Source organism: Sus scrofa, chromosome 7 (assembly GCF_054392235.1).
Source record: "Sus scrofa isolate SSC_HxYL_T2T_F1_AM1 chromosome 7, Sscrofa_HxYL_maternal_Yorkshire_Landrace_v2.0, whole genome shotgun sequence".
Taxonomy (NCBI): domain Eukaryota; kingdom Metazoa; phylum Chordata; class Mammalia; order Artiodactyla; family Suidae; genus Sus; species Sus scrofa.
This window is the reverse complement of record NC_139389.1, coordinates 94,446,313-94,463,270: the sequence shown is the minus strand read 5'-3', so window position 1 is coordinate 94,463,270 and position 16,958 is coordinate 94,446,313. Positions and strand designations below refer to the sequence as shown.

The following is a 16,958-nucleotide window of genomic DNA, read 5'->3' as shown; positions in this document are numbered from 1 at the left end:
AATCAGGGAATAATCAAAAACTTAGATGGAGTGAGATGAGCACTTCATCTTTTTTTCACTCCACCATGTACTTGAGAAGCTTGTATATAGTCTGTCCACTTTGTGAGTAGTGAGTGAAAAAGGTCACATATGTATAGCCTTTTATTCAAGTGTTTTATGCTCATGTTTTTTAGAAGTCAGATGCCCTGGAGAGAGTTATTGTGTGGGGAAGGGTATTTAGGATTAAGATTTTCAGATGAGGCCAATGCTTTTTGGTTGACCTCTGACATGACCTTTAGCCACAAGCACCTCCGGAGAAGGACCTTAGGCTTATTCATCTTTATGGCCCCTGCACCCATCATCACAGTGCTGGGTACAAAGTGGACACTCACAAAGTTTACTGATTCAGTGTGGGTTGGATGTCATAACCCCAAACTTTCCTTTGCCATCTGTAAAGATAATAACAATAATACAGAGCCAAGAAAATGATGTCATGTGGAATTTCTTCAAGCACTTTAAAATTAGTTCCAGAAAGATTGTCAATGGCTCCCTCAAAGAATAAGATGCAACATGTACAATTTTAAACTCTGCCCTTTTCAATACAACCTTTCTCCTCCTTTACATATGTATATTTCCAACAAATGTAAAATATTATGTTTCAGACAAGAAAGCATTATGCCAAAACAACCAGCCAATAGCATAAAATGAAAACAGTCTCCTGGACACAATCAGGTAGTTGACTATGTGATTTTAATTTATCAACAAGTGATGTGGAAAATTCTATGTATGTCTAGAAGATGCTCTGGCTCTCCAACAACAACCTAGAATTCAAAATGTCTCCTGACAAGATCTCCTAATCTTTAATCTTTTTTTGTTTGTTTGTTTGTTTGTTGTTTTTTAGGGCTGCCCCTGAGGCATATGGAAGTTCCCAGGCTAGGGGTCAAATTGGAGCTGCAGCTGCCAGAATATGCCACAGCCATAACAATGCCAGATCCGAGCCACATCTGCAGCCTACACCACAGCTCACAGCAAAACCAGATCCTTAACCCTTGAGCAAGGCCAGGTATCAAACCTGCATCCTCACGCATAGCAGTTGGGTTCGTTTCCACTGAGCCACAATGGGAACTCCCTATAATCTTTAATATGGCTTTGACTGCATTCTTTAGTATAGAACTCTTTACATCCCCAAAGTGGGGAAATTTTATATGAAGAGGCTTTTTGGCCCTAAGAACAAACAGGTGGGTAGAATTCCCAATGATGCCTTTCTTAAGAGGTCTGGATATCCAAGGCAACTCTGAGTTCCTTTCCATAACCCAACTCTACATTTATTGAGAATTTCTTTTCTTCCAGGACAGACCAGTGTGTTCAAAATTCCATAGAGATAGTTTGCCAGTAGACACCCTTGGTTTGTGAATAATGCAAATCATCCATGTGTAATTAATGAGAGTGTGATTGTCTTTCTACACAACTGAGAGAGGAGCTAGACCCCTGAGAAACATCACTTTACAAAACACGACCTTAATGTAGTCATCCATTTAAGTATTGCTGGAATGAATGATGAGCTCACAGCAGAAGATTTTTGCTCACACTTCCCTGAATGCTCATTGGAAATCCATCTAAACATCTTTAGAAAATAAAATTGGACCAGAATTGTACTGAAAAGAGTGCTCTCAGATCAGCTCCTGATATTTTGCCCTTGTCAAGCAAAGAATGTAAAGAAGAGATCATCTTAGATTAATTTCAACTGCAAGTAGAATCTAGAAGGGGGGCGGAGGAAATATTTAGGGGATATGGGACTCAAATTTGGGTTTAAAAGAACATGAAAAAAATCCAATTTTACTCTTGTGAATCTGGGATGCGGGGTGGATCGAACACCCTATTATTGGCTGCATTAAATAGTATTCAGAAAATGGAAGCTGCAGCGAAACCTGAGGCAAAGCCTCCGATGGGACATGGAGGAGGAAGAGTCAGAGAAAAAGAGAAGGCGAGTAGGAGAGGGTCAGAGAGACAGAAAGGAGGGCGGCCCTGGGAGAAGACATGAAAAATTAGAACAGGAGCTCAGAGCACTCAGGAGAGCAAGGGAAATGACAGCTGAAATTAGAACAGGAGCTGAGAGGAGCAAGCAGAAGGGGACGGCAGGAACCAAGAAATTTAAGGAGGGAAGAAAAAAAACTGAGAGAAGTGGACAGAAAAAAGAAACCTCAGCTTCACTAAGAGGACTCGGGACCCGCGCGTGCCCAGTAGAAGAGCCCGTTGCAGGTCAAAAACAAATGATTTGTCATTCTGAAATGACTCTGAAAGGGGGAATGGAACATGCCCCCAACAATCAATATTAAATTTTATGCCTGCTGCACCTTTCAAAAGCCTCAAGAAGACATTGATTCAAGTAAGTGTCAGATTTTTAAATGACCTTTGATTATTCACTTTAACAGTTTAGGAGCAGAAGTTTGCACCCTGAGTTGGGGACCAGTGAACACCGAGGAGTGGTTTCTAAGTTGTGGTTGTGCAGCTGCGAGGGTGTGCTAGTCATTGTGGCTGGGAAGGGATGCTCTAGGAGGAGGAAGTCCTCTTTCCCATCCAACTGGAGCATGCATGTGGAAGCTAGGGGGGACTTGAAGTTTTTCATTATATAGCAGGCATTCTTAGAAAGCAAAGAGGAGTTGTGCTTTCTGGAAGGTTTGGCAAAGTGGTTTGGGGCACTTTGTAAGTTGTATTTTGTGGCCAGTTTTACAAGAGGAAAATATTTGATTCCAATGGAATAGTGTGGAAAACCTCAATATTTTCTTCCCAGATGAAGCCTTTGCAGAATTAGCCAATCAGGACTCTGGCTTTGCAGGGTTTTTTTGTTTGTTTCTTTGTTTTTTCAAATTGACATAAACTTATCTCTTGCAGTCAGACACTCATACTGGGTCATAGTTGGTTATACCAGGTAAAGCTTTGTCTCTATGACTGGGATGCATAGGATTTCAAGTTGGAACACATGATTTAGCCATGCTTTGTATTTCTCTATATCTAAATCCCAAAACTAGAGCCTAGGTTTTAGGCCTAGAATCCATTCTCCATTGTATCAGAAGTATCCATGTGCTGCTGATTGGTTTTTTGGAAGGTAATCTACCACCCTGTGTGCTCCATTCAAGGGTCAAGACTTAAATACTACATTCCCAGGAATCTGGTGCCAGCTATGTTGCTTCCTTGATCTAATTCTGAACCTTTCATTCTGGTGAGCCATTTTTACCTTCTAAGCTGATCAATTTGCTGGATTTAGCTTCTTGATATCCCCTGATTTGAAAACCCCTCTCATCAGCTTGTCCTGAGGAACCTAAACCCTATGCCCCATCCCACCCAGGGAGCATCTCCACTTAAATTCCACCATATTGCTAAGGATGCATAATATCGGGAGTTGAGAGTAGAAGTCCAGGTGGGGGCTATGATTTTGAAGCCAAAGTCATCACTATTCAGGTGACATTTAAAGCCAAAATCAAGATGGAATCACACAGGAAGTCAAGATTAGATAGAGAGGAGAAGAAGTCAGAGACCAGTTCCTGGAATATTCTAATGTTTCCAAGTCAGAAGGATGAGGAGTTACCAGCAATAAGATGGAAGCGAGAACCAAGAGAAAGTGGTTTTATGGAAGCCAAAAAAGCAAGAATTTTGAGAGTAGGGAATGATCAAATATGCAGATCAATAACTGAAGTAACTCAGGAATTTAGCCATGTGGGTAGCATTGTTGGCCTTGATAAGAGTTTTTTCAGTGAAGGAGTAAAGTGTGAGAAGGTGATATGACTGAATTTCAGAAAGAGTAGGACGAGATGAATTGAAGGCAGCAGGTATAGGCAAAGAGATGAAATAGAGAAAAGTGTGGAGTCCCAAAAGGGTGAGAAATAAGACTACTCACATACACACAAGTGGAAATGAGAGTATAGGCAAGAGGAGGAAATTGCTGATGCAATGTTCTTGAGTAGACAGGAAGGGATGGAATAGAGCACAGAAGAGGTTGCCTTGACAGAGGAGTTTAAATCCATCATTCATAGTAACAAGAGAAAAGGTAGATCGACTACAGTGGATACAGACACAGAATAAATAGTATAGAAGTTATCTCCTGATTGCTCTATTTTTTCTCATTAGCTTAGTAAGTTTATAAGCAGAGACTCAGGCTGATGGAAGAGATGTTAACAGTTTAGGTAAAATGATCTGGAACCAAGATTGTGAAGAGAGGGAAAATGATCAAATTGCAGAAATTTCACTGGCTAGTACTCAGCCCTCCTCCTTTTCACAGCTGAACTTCTCCAGTGTGTGGGCATCTCCTGGTGCTCACACTGCCTTTATCAGTGGCCCTCACCTTAGATCCCAGCATTGACAGCTGGATCTTCTGTCACTTCTTCAACAAAAAGTCAGCATGCTTTTGTTGTTGCTGTCAACATACCTGCAACAGGTCATTTCACACCAGGTGTCTTGAAATGCTCCTATCATTTTGATGACTGTATGACAATTAGAATGAACCCTGTTAATCCCCACAAAGACTGCTGCACCCCTATCATCAGGGTTCCCTAGCCACTATGTCCCACAGACCTTTCCTGCCTTCTCATCTTTATTGCATTTTGTCCATTTCAAACTGCCTGGTAAACATTTTTGATAAACTACTCTGCCAAATGATTCTGTTGCTGGCTCAAATCAAGATATTTTGAGCCATATTTCTCACCTCCCTCCCAAAATCATTTTTTCATCCTAATTTTTATATTGTTATTAATAGCACTGTGAATTCTTCAGATCTCTGGGTTGTAAATTAGAAGTTATTTTCATCATTCCTCTTCCTCTCCTCTTCACATCCCATCAGCTCCCCCCATGGGCAGAGTCATTGTCTTCACAGCCTACACCTCTCAAGAAGCCTCACACAGGGTCTTTAAATATAACAGATACTTGGTTAATATGCTAAGTGAATATTCATGTAGTATTTATATAACCTGACAATTGCCTGTCATACTTTCTCTTCTTTCGTGCTACTAGTGAATTATCTCCAGCCCAGTTTGTTTTGAATCTATCAGTATTGGCACAGCACCTTGGCTGACCCAAAAGAGAGGCTAATTTGTCACAGATCAGAGGAGGTGCAGGAAATAGAGTGACTAAATGTTATAGAACTTAGTGTCTATTCAGAAAACATCCTTCATGGCTTTGCAAATAGGCAAAAATGTCAAGTCAGCTCTCCTCTGAAGCCATTTGGAGACATTTGCAACAATGAATGCATGATTAAGTTTATTGTTTAGTAAACAGTTTGCAGACATTAGCCAAGAAAGAGTTATGGCGGCAGTTTACAAATAATTGCAATTGAATTAGGCAGACTGCAATGCAAAAGCAGTGCAAATAACTTGCCAATTCCATAAAATGTTTTGCAAACAGATTCTGGGAGAAAATAGAATGAGAAAAGCAGAAAATCCAGAAAGGGATGTTTTCTGAGTCTGCTTTGCAGATAGTGAGAGGATGCCCTGATATTTTACCACGAGACTGAAGTGCTAGTGAAAGGTGTTTATTTCTGCTTTGCCTCAGAGACAGAACTTGGCACAGACTTCAGAGTAGGAAAAAGGGGGCATGACTGAGAGATATGGCAGTTAACAAATTCAGTCGAACAAAAGTGGCAGAATAATTTTAAAATTGAGTATATGCGTTTGGATGGAGGGGAATTGTGGTGGGGGAATCCTGTCTTATGAAAATGCACCATTCACAGTGCAGTGCCATCCATGTTCAAGGGAAATCTCTGCCAATGTCAAGCTGCCATTGTATATCTGGAATATGTTAAACAAAGATGTTTATTTTATCAAATATGTATTATGTAATATATATATTTATATTTTATTATATATATTAAATAATGTATGAACTATATATAGCATATGCTTTTAATTAAATGCTGTATATAGCACATGCATATATATAATCAATATATAGTATATATAATACAGTATTTGTATATACAGTATATGCATATGTATACTCATATTACATGAATATGCATATAATAATATGCCTACATAATAAATATATGACACTTAATAATATATAATGATAAATAATATAATATTTAAGGATATATATCACATCAATATCAAGGATTCCTCTCCAATGCCAATGGGGCAAAAATGTTATATTTGTTAGGCATGTTCTGTTTGCCTCCACCAAGTTGTTTTATTCATTTATTACCACTGACTCTGTGAATTGAAGATACAAATGCAGCTATAAACAGATTGGAATGAACCTAGAAATCAAGTGAATAAAAACCTATACAATGCTTACATTGTACAGTTACTCACTTGGAACTGCTTAGGTAAGGGTTCTTCAGCCACTTTAACTTTGCTTTTATGTTTAAAAAAACAAAAGCATGGAGCATTCATAAATAGTGTGGACATGATTTAGTGAGAGATTTTCTGGGTAAGAGGTACCCAAGGGGCTCTAGTGTTAAAGGCTGGCCTTTTGTTTCAAAATGCATCCTGAACATGTGGTTTTCCTATTTTAACCACATCCTTTATCATATGCTATTGATTTTGTAACTATCCAACAAGATTCTCAGATTCATGCATTTGAAGAAATATAGATGATCTAAAATAAATTCATAAATTCAATCCCATATATGAAGAGATGGGACCATTGGTCAATGTAGTGACACTTATTCCTTCTGAAAGAATTCAGGATCAATCATACATCAATAAGAATTTGAAGTGATCAGAAGTATGGATTAGAAACTTAAATTTCCACCCTTTCCCCACAACATTCGAAGTCTACAACAGATGCATAATTTGTGGATTTACCACAAACATATTTTAATCCTACAGATCTGCATGGTAGCTGACACTGAAGTAATGGAGTCAAGTATATCATAATTGGACACTTCTTTGCACTGAAACAATATGCAAAAATCTACCCATTCTTTCCAAAGCCAAGTTATGTTTATGTGGTACCTAGCCTCCGTAAGCACATTCGAAAGTTTCCCTATCTACCAAATGATTTAGGGTGAGACAGGTCATGCCCCAAAATGGAGCTTTGGAGTTGAAGCATTTGCAGCATTTTAGCTGCAAAGAAATTCTGTGTCCTAGAGGTTGGCATAATAGGAAGCTTTTGAGTTGGAAACTAAATAAAAGAGAGCATTAGATGACAAGGTGTCCAGGTGCCATCTTTCCCTTTTACTCTCTGCTTTTGTGTCCCTGAAAAGAGCCAGCATTTTCTCTTTGCAACACACAGAAGAGAAAGATGCCTGGTTTCAGCACCTGTTGATCCCATTAACAGGGAAGATTGACAAGAAGCAGACAATTATATCTGACATGAATATGGGTATGGAGGGGATTGTTGAAATGGAGACTCTTGCTAATGGAAGAAAGATGACCCCAACCTTTTGACAGATGTCAAGTATATTGGAGTCCAGTAAAGTTGTAATCATTTAATCTGCATCACAAGAGAAGACAAATTGTATGACTGATAACCTATTTATTTTTTATTCTATAATTTTTTACTCTATAGTGTAGAAAGAGATAGGGTTCTTAACTTGCTAATGTAGGTCAGTATAATTCATCCAGAGTTTCAGTGGCACTGGGGCTTTTGTTACTTGGTGGCCTCTTCTCTGGGTCAAGGAAGAAAAGAAATAAATGAAAAGAAGTGAATAAAGAAATATATAAATCAATCAAAGAATCACAATTCTTCAATGAAATTTTGACCTCAGTTACAGGAATGCAATTTCTGACTCTTTCTGGGAGGCATTAGTGTCTTATTTAATGCATTATGTGAAAGTAAGGTAAGTATGAAAAATGTACTTGAACTCCATTTGATCCTAAAATACAATGCAGACAGAATTTTTTTAATTTTAAAATAATCTTTTATCTTTTTGAAATGGGTGTGGGCTGGTGTGTGTATTTCTAAGTAAAAATAATTTTAAAAAAACAGTTTCTTTGTTTCTCCAATTTACTAGTGTTAGCAAAAAGGCAGGGAAGAAAAATTTCACTTGTTATGCTTGCACCCTTTTACATTATGTCTTTTACTATGTTATTTCCCTGGAGAAGAAGGTTCCCAAAAATCTGCTCTCATCCCCATGTTTAGAGCTTTAGAGTCCTATTCAAGGCCAATTCAATTAGATAAAACTTAGAATGTTCCTCCAGTAGAAGAAATTCTCAGACATCAAAATTTGATGACCCCCTAGAGTGAAAATGCAAAGAAAATCCCATCCACTGATGAAAAGTAGTCTTCTCTTAAAGCGTCAGAGGAACTGACAGTGGGATTAAGAGAGCCACTTTCACTCCAAAGCAAGTGAAACTGGCCTGGTGAAGGCACAGAACTATTGGGAAGCCTGCAATAAATCAGATGATGGTGATTTATAGGACTTATATGTCCTTATGATGACCATATTACTTGTGATTTCTTGAGATCAATGTGCGACCCTTGAGTGTCTACATTGCGCAGATGGTGTATTAGGTGCTGGCTCTGCAAAGATGGGGGATATGACCTCAAGTGAGTTACAGTCTGGAGAGAAATTCACAGGCATATTCTTTTAACACAATGTAATGGCACAGAAAGTCAGTAAAGGTGGAGCAGGTAGATGGTGATGCTTACTGACAAGGTCTATGTGTTCTCTGCCCAACAAATCATTCCTAGAAAGCTTGGCAGTAAACCAGGTAAAGTAACACTGTAGGCTTCCAGGCCACAGGAATTAGTGTGAGGACAGACCTCCAGGGGTGACCCATTGTGATGGATGATGAATGTTCCTCAGGAAACTGCACTGGCTCAGCTCAGGACTTGTGTACCCTCATTCTTCACCTATCCATCATATTCTGACCAATCCCTCCAGCCACAGCTCCAATACCACTTTGGCCATGGGGTCTCCTGTGAGCACCCACCTGTGGAAATGATTCCTCTTCTCTGTGAGCTTTGAAAGATCTCAACTCCCTCCTTTCCATCCTTGCTTTTGTTTGTTTCAAATGTTCTTTAATTATACTTATTTATTTTCCTTTCTAACCTTTCCATTGAACTTGTTTTGAGTGGTCTTGTTAAGCCAGAATGCTCTAAGGTTTTACATGTATTATCTCACCTAATCTTTATAGGAATCCTTTGACATAAGCAATATCATTCACCTCATTTTACAGATATAGACAATGAGGCACAGCCAGGTTAAGTACATTGCCCAAAGATACAGCTAAGTGGGGGACCCCAGTTTTGACCCCAATCTGATTTTAGGGCCATAACACTAAAGCTATTTTATGGATCTTATCTCTTAACTAGATTTTAAACCTCCTGAGGGTAGAAGCCGTTACCTGTTATTAGCAGTACACACAGTGCCAACTCTCTTGACACTGTAGCTGGTGATAGACTATTGAAAATGTGGGTAAATAAACAAATACATGAATGCATGAACTCGATTTAGAAAGCTGGTAAGAAAGTGGCCTACAGAAGATTGAGCAGAATGACTAACACAAAGGACAAAATGGTATTTAAGGATGATAAGAAAAGGAAGTTAGTACAGACTTCACTAGGGCTTAACAGTAGTCAAAATATAGGCACAAAAATGTGGCTCAGCATAGATGCTATGTGAATGCAACAGGAAGGACTGGATACTTGAGCAATTTTAAAGAGCAAACTTGGTGACTACATGTGGAAAACATGTAGATAGAGTGTATTGCAATGAAAAAAACCTAATTTTTTTCATGGAAATACACAAGCACTTAAAGAAACAAAACCACTCATCACCTTGCCCTCTAACAATAAGTATAATGAACATTTTAAAAAATATTATCAACATTGGTCGTTCATGAAAATCAGTTTTAAAAATTAGTCAAAGCAAGAAAATAGTCATACCAATTTCCCCTCAAAACTCAAGCCCCAAATGTTACACTGTATTAATATCTACTTTGAATTGACAAATGGCAGGTACATTTGATTATGTAAAAACTGATCACTGATGTCAATAACGGAGTTGACTCAGGTTGAATCCAATTCCATCCTCACACATATCATTATGTACCAAATTTCAAGGATGCAAAATTTGGGAACAGTCAATCCTGATCTTCTAAACAATCAAACATTCCAGTGAAACATCCTCCAGTCTGACTATCTATTGATCAAAAACTCTCTAACTCAACTCATTCACTCTACACAGACCGAAAATGCTTATGCAGCTTTTTATATGTCCCTTCTTCCTAGTTTCCTGAGAAACACCAAAATTGTCATGTATTCATTGATGTTGCAAAAGTCATCTATATTCTGTAAATGGTGACTTTGCCTCTATAAAAAATATAGATTGATTGAAAACTTACATTAGAAATGCCAATACATAGAGCATTTGTTTCTCAGCACAGTAATTTCAAATGCAGCCCATTCCGTGTTCATATGTATTCATCTGAAAATATAAAAACAACACTTAGGGAAGTAGGAGTTATTGCTTTATATCACATTTCCTCTGGAATTCCTTCAAGAGGTAAGGCTCCCCAGTATCAATAAAAGGAAAAGTATTGGTGTTAGTTCATATTTATTTTCACATTTATTATACCTCTCCTCTGTGCCAGGAATTGTGCTCAGAGATGACTTATACACATTTTTTTCAAGAAATGCCATACATATGACATTTTGCCATATGTATGGCAATTCTATTCAGGATAGAATGCAATTCTATTCAGGATAATTTACGAGGCAATTACTATTGTTGGACTCAATCAGCTGGACAAAGACCATCATCAGATAAGTATTTATTCAGTAGATATTTGCCATAGCTTCAGTATGTTTTCCCACCTGGTCTCCACCTGCAGATTTTATCTTGTAGAATTTTAAGAGACATTTCTAGAACTTAAATTAGGCTATTTCTATAGTGGAAAAAGATACAACATGTGTTGTATTTTAGGTGTCAATTATTCCCAAGTTTTACTAAATACCTATCATATGCTCAAAATAGCCATTAGGTATTAATGATCTCCAGTAGGAAAAGATTTCCCCCAGAAGCCTAGACATTAAATTTGGAACTTACACTCCCTGGTTGTTGTAGTATTTGTAAATGGAAGACAAAGTCTATCAAAGGTTACTTGAAAGTATTTTTTGATGATTCAGAGAATCAAAAAGGAATTGTGAGAGGCTGAAAATTGCACGTGTTCCTGACTGACTCCAAATACCCTAATTTGGACCTTGGTTTGGAGATTCATGACCTAGATGTCATATAATTTCTTTAAATTTCTGAAACATGAGACTTCTATCATGAAAAGATGCTTCTATAATAATGAGATAATGATTTGCTTTCTAAATTCTAAAGTGACATAACTAATGTTATGAATATCATACTATCTTAATAATATTCTCATATAAAGCAATCAGTTGTAACTAATCTTAAATCTCCATCATCTTTCCAAAGTTCATAATCTACATGTGTGATAAGGGCAATTGCAAAAATCCTAGAGATGGATTATAACTTGGGGCCTACTATGTTTAGAGTATAACCATGTCTTTATTCTTAGTATGCCAACATCTTGCTGATCCATTACTAGGATGATGACTATGTGGTGGAAGGAACCTGACAGGGTCTGGTTTTTGCCTTCTTGTCCAAGATCTGGAGTCAAGAGAATGGTTAAAGATGAACAGAGTAAAACTTACTGGCCCACCTAATACTAAACCATGGCCACTCTAGCTAGCTCCATGCGTTCCATTGAACATTTCTGTTTCTGAGGAACATTCCAGTTGCAGCAACTTGAAGCAACTTCCCAAAAGTTAACCATCTGCTATGCTTACCTGCAGGCAGGTAGATGCAGCTCCCAGGGCCCCTTAGGATAGGCTGCCCCAGATAGCCCAGAAATGTCTGAATTTTTGATGCAGCAGACACTTCCCTCAGAAAGCAAAACTCACCCTGGAGCCCCCACGTACAAATTATACTCACCATTTAAACCATCATCACAGTATTTGAGGTTAGTAAAACATATTGCTTGAGCTATAAAACATTCTAAACTAGCATTCCAAATGTCTCGCCTCAAGCAAGCACTTAAATTAAAGTTTCAGACAGCTGGCACTGGAATCATAATAACAGTTTTACACCAAGGGATTGGCTAAACATGATTATTGTTTTGATAATTTATTGTCAACAGGCATTATTGTGCCCTGATCCCGACACTTGGCTTCCTTTTCTTCTCTGTGTCAACAGGTGACGACAAGGTCTGGTTCAGGTTATAGAGAGGGAACATTCAATGCCCTGGTCCTAGGTAGATCACACACACACACACACACACACACAGAAAGTACTGTACGTTGTCATTAATTTCCATAACCGGATCATTTCTACTGTCTCCTTCCTATGAATTGCTTTGTTTGTAAAGGGGAAAAGAATCTAAGAGTATTATTCTAAGCACCCTTATTACCAGAGAAAAAAGGAGGGAAAAAAAAGTTGACCTCTTAAATACAATCTATATTCCCTCAGAATATCTATGGAATATCTAATTTCCCATGCCCCGCTTTGTGAAATAGATAAAAGCAGTGAATGCCACAGTCTTTCTTTTGTACTTTGAAGCATGTATACAACACTGGTAGCCTTGTGTCCATTTAGGCAGATGGGTGCTGGTTCACCCAGGAGACAGACACTGCTGACGACAGCTATTTGCCCTTTAGCCAATTCAAAAACACAATATTTTGCAGCCCTATTAACATATTTTCAAGTATAACAGATCCTCTGTTCCCGCCAACTTGGACCGCTTTGAACGATTTTATTTCCACCACAGGGAAATATGTGTGATTGACATCGTCGTTTTATTTTATTCAAACTGGACCCATTCACAGATTCCCTAACAGGATTAGAAACATAATATTATATTTTTATCATTAAAATTGAGCCCAACAAATTGTACAGGGAAACTTGTCTCTCAGTCTTTATGAACTGTTGCAAACAGCATGGTAACGTGCTTTACGATTTTAATGAGAAAGGAGACACTGCTTGTCTTTGGGTGGTGAGATGTCTCTGCAATGCAACAGGTTTTTTGTTTTTGTTTTTGTTTTTCGGTTTGTGTCTTTCTGTGCACAAAACATTTTTTTAAAAATGGAAAGAGTCAGAGATAGTTAGCATACTTGGATCAGTTAAGAAAGAATTCAAGGACATTTCTGAATATCTTTACTTTTTTTTTTTTTTTGGACATGATTTTTCCATTGATTTTAATTAAGGTTTCATTAAACCCTGAGTTTGAGAAGCTTTTAATTGAAAGAGGATTTGCTTACTAGGCATATTTTCTTGGGCTACAAAGACCATCATTGTAATAAATATCTCTTCCAACTTGATAGTAAAATTCAACTTTGTGCTACCTTTGTAGAAAGTGGTTATAGGTCCACTCCTAAGAAATGAGCCACACCACAATAATGATTTTTATCTTGTAATAAAGTGGCACAAATTTGGCTCCAGTATACTTCATAAGTATATTGCCTGCTGACAAATTAATTCAATTAGCAAAGGTGAAGGTTTATAATTGGGGTTAACTAGAATTTAACTGGTCATTGCCAATCAAGCCCTCCTTCACTTCCCCTGGAGCATGGTCCCCTAAGTTGTTTGAACAGTTGCATTTAGTCCCCTGATCAAACCAAAAGTCTGGCTTCAAAAGTCCCTTTTTGAGAAAATAGGATAGAGCCACCTTCCCAAAGCCATGACAACAATGGAACTTAGTGGCATGGTATTTTCCTACTGTTTGGTAGAGTGAATCTCCACTCCACCCCTCCCCACTCCCCTACTACTGAGAGTATTTTTATATAGTTCAAGTCCCTATTGGTCTGCAGTTTGCAGTGTGGTTTAAAAAGTAATACATCTTTTCTTAGATGTACCCCAGTTTCTGCTTTTTAATAGACATGATAATGAGCTTCTGGGTCTTCATTTCCCAGTGTGCAGAGAGCTCGAATAAATCTTCGATTGTTCACAACCCAGGAGAAGGTTCTGGAGCACTGGGATCCATTGAGGTCTTTCTAAACAACTATTGTTTTAAGCATTTTTTTTTTTTAAATGTTGGACTTTTCGGGTGCCATTGAATTTTTTTTCCAGTATATTCAGTAGCATCTGCTTATAATGAGCTGAGAAAGAGCGAAATTCTTTTTGCAGTGAATCAGAATGAATGAAAGTTCCCAACTGTTTTGGAGCGGCATAATAAGCTAGCTGTAATATTGGCTATAGAAAAGATTTCTTAGTAGGTAAAAAGAAAAAAGAAAAAAAAAGTTTCCTTGAGATTTTCACAAAAATATGTCTGCTTGGGCAGTCTGGGTTTTGTTTCCTAGATTTCAAAATTTTGGAAGATGTTTTACATTTGTGCAGACCAAAGTATGCGGATGTGAAAATATGTTTGACCACAGTGGGAACTATTTGTTGTTTTTGAAAACTGACTCTTTTACATGCAGCATAATATAATTCCTTATTCACAAAGTGCTTTCCCCAAAAAAAAGCTAATTAAAAGGACTATCCAAAAACCTTAAAAATACACAATTATATATTTCTTTCAATTATAATTTTTTTTCAAAAATTAAAACATCCTAAGGGTAATTTCTATTTTCATTTTATTGACAACTCTGAAAATAGAAATCTTGCTAATGCCTAGTGCTGCCAGATTTTTCATAAATTTAATGCAAAAAAATATACTTCCTCTCTCCCTTTTTTATTGGGAACAATGACATCAGGTATGTATTTTTATATGACCTCAGGTTATGCTTAAAAGAACTTATATTACATTGACTAAAATTTTTGTTTATTGTAGCTGAGGTGATGGATGATGCTTCTACTAATTCTAAAACCATCCAACGGACATTATCTTCATGTTACTGAAGATATAAGCCATCTATTTCCCTAGCCAGCTTGATCTGGTGGGAGGTAGAAAAAATGTTTAGTTTAATTATTTTTTTATTTGGTTCCTTATTTAAAAAAAGAAGAAGAAAACGGTGGCTTGAGCCCATCCCCAAAGCTTTAACCAATTGACTATGATTGAAAAGTTTTTCTTATTACTGTTCACTGGGATCTTCTTATGAAATGCACGTTTCATTTTTATCCAGGACCTGGGGATATGGGGCAACAGAAGAATATCACTTGAAATTCAGCACACCGTGGTCTATAGAAAGCTGCACACCATGACTGTGGAAGAGTTATCATTTTAATTCTTTTTACAGTAACAAGATTATTCCAATGTTAAATTATCATTTTCTGTTAAACTAAACAGCACTGTAGCAGTTTTAGTAGGACAAGGTATCTTATTCCAGTTGGTAGGATCTCTAGATTCCTACACTGAATTTGAGATCTAAGCATTTCCAAATTAATAGGGTGATTGGAGAGGAGGGATATATTTGCAATCTGTTTGGGCTGAAATGTGTACTTGGTGCCACAAATCCTCAGGCAGCAAGCCTTCATCAAGGTTATTACTGCCTCCGTGATAGCCAGGTAGAAGCACCTGCTCTTTCTCTGGCTTCTCTAGGTAATCCCTAACAATCAATTAATTTCTGAAAAAAACAGTAACAACCCGACAAAGATGTGAGCTTTTATAATATCACAGGATGATGCATTTGACACTGGTCAGTGGAAATGCTGTACTTGCAGAATCCCAAGGTTTTAAGAACACAAATGCTTAGCTGAAATGAAACGGAATTCAGTTCTGTAATATCCTGCTATGCAACAGAATCTGCTGCAACTGTTTTTTTTGGTATAAGCTTTAATTGTGATAGTGTGTTTATAATTCTGTGTCAACAGTAGAGTTTGATTATATGACTCGTACAAAGATTCTGGGCTTGTGATTTTGTTAGCAATATTTTTCTGATTTTGTATTAAAAAAAAGAAAAACAGAGGAGGTTGTTTTTCTACAGATGATATAATAGTAGTATTAAAATATATATATAAAAAGTAAGCATCAAGAATACACATATTCAGGACTGAAAAGAAAACACAAAAATTCAAAACCATAGTAGAATCAAAAGTACAAATTTATTTTGTGTACACTACTTAGCAGTTTATATTTCCAGTACATAATATGTCTTCCTCCTGAAGGAAATTTGTGATGAAACAGATCGCACAACTTGGCAGATCTTTCAAAGTGGAAAACTGGGAATTTTGTTTCATGTTTCCCACAATAGCAGCAGGGATTTTTCACCCTCACTTTACACTGTCAGACCAAAAATAAATCAATAAATTTGAATAGAGCCAATTTAATCAAATGAGGGTTCTCACCAAGGAGGACTGGAACATGTTTTCTCTTCTTCTTTTTAAAGCATCTATAAAAAAGAGTCTGATCTTCAAATTAATGGCCAACATTTAACAACTGAGAGAATTCAAAGAAAAATAGATAGTTTTATGTTTTTCTCAAATATGGCAAAATGGGGCTTTCATATCTATCTGTAAACAAAAGGCTTGGTTTGAGCAGCTGCCCAGAAGCAAGTTCTCTCCCCTCATTTTCCCCAGTCCCCACCTGGCCCACTCACTCACTTAAGTTTCCAGAGTGATTATCTTGACCTTCTGGTTGACAGCCAATCGTTGGCTCAAAATAGGAACAGCCACACCTTTTAACTCCTTCCCCTCTAGTCTTTGCAAGAACCTCCTCTCTAGGCCATGCCACCATTAACCATCTTCTATCCTTTATTTGCTAGTTTCTACCCCTAGAGTTTTCCCAGGTCATCCCCTACTCAGCGAAACGCACCTTGTTCCAATCTATGTTTTCCTTTTTTTTTTTTTTTTTTTTTTTTTGCCATTTCTTGGGCCACTCTTGCAGCATATGGAGGTTCCCAGGCTAGCGGTCTAATCAGAGCTGTAGCCCCCAGCCTACACCAGAGCCACAGCAACGCGGGATCCAAGCCGCGTCTGCGTCCTACACCACAGCTCACGGCAACACCAGATCCTTAACCCACTGAGCAAAGCCAGGGATCGAACCCTCAACCTCATGGTTCCTAGTCGGATTCATTAACAGTTGCGCCACGATGGGAACTCCAATCTATGTTTCCTTTTTGCCTGAGACAATAACTTCCTTCCCTGTAGCACTTTC

At 37.7% G+C, this 16,958-nt stretch overlaps 1 long non-coding RNA gene across 1 annotated transcript in view; it reads left to right on the top strand.

Moving 5' to 3' along the window:
- Positions 1-2,027: 2,027 nt before the first annotated feature.
- Positions 2,028-16,958, top strand: part of LOC146401780 (uncharacterized) — a 300,118-nt gene continuing 285,187 nt past the window's right edge. The window contains exon 1 of the long non-coding RNA XR_014809297.1: positions 2,028-2,365. This is a non-coding gene — a long non-coding RNA (uncharacterized LOC146401780). The remainder of the gene's footprint in view (positions 2,366-16,958) is intronic.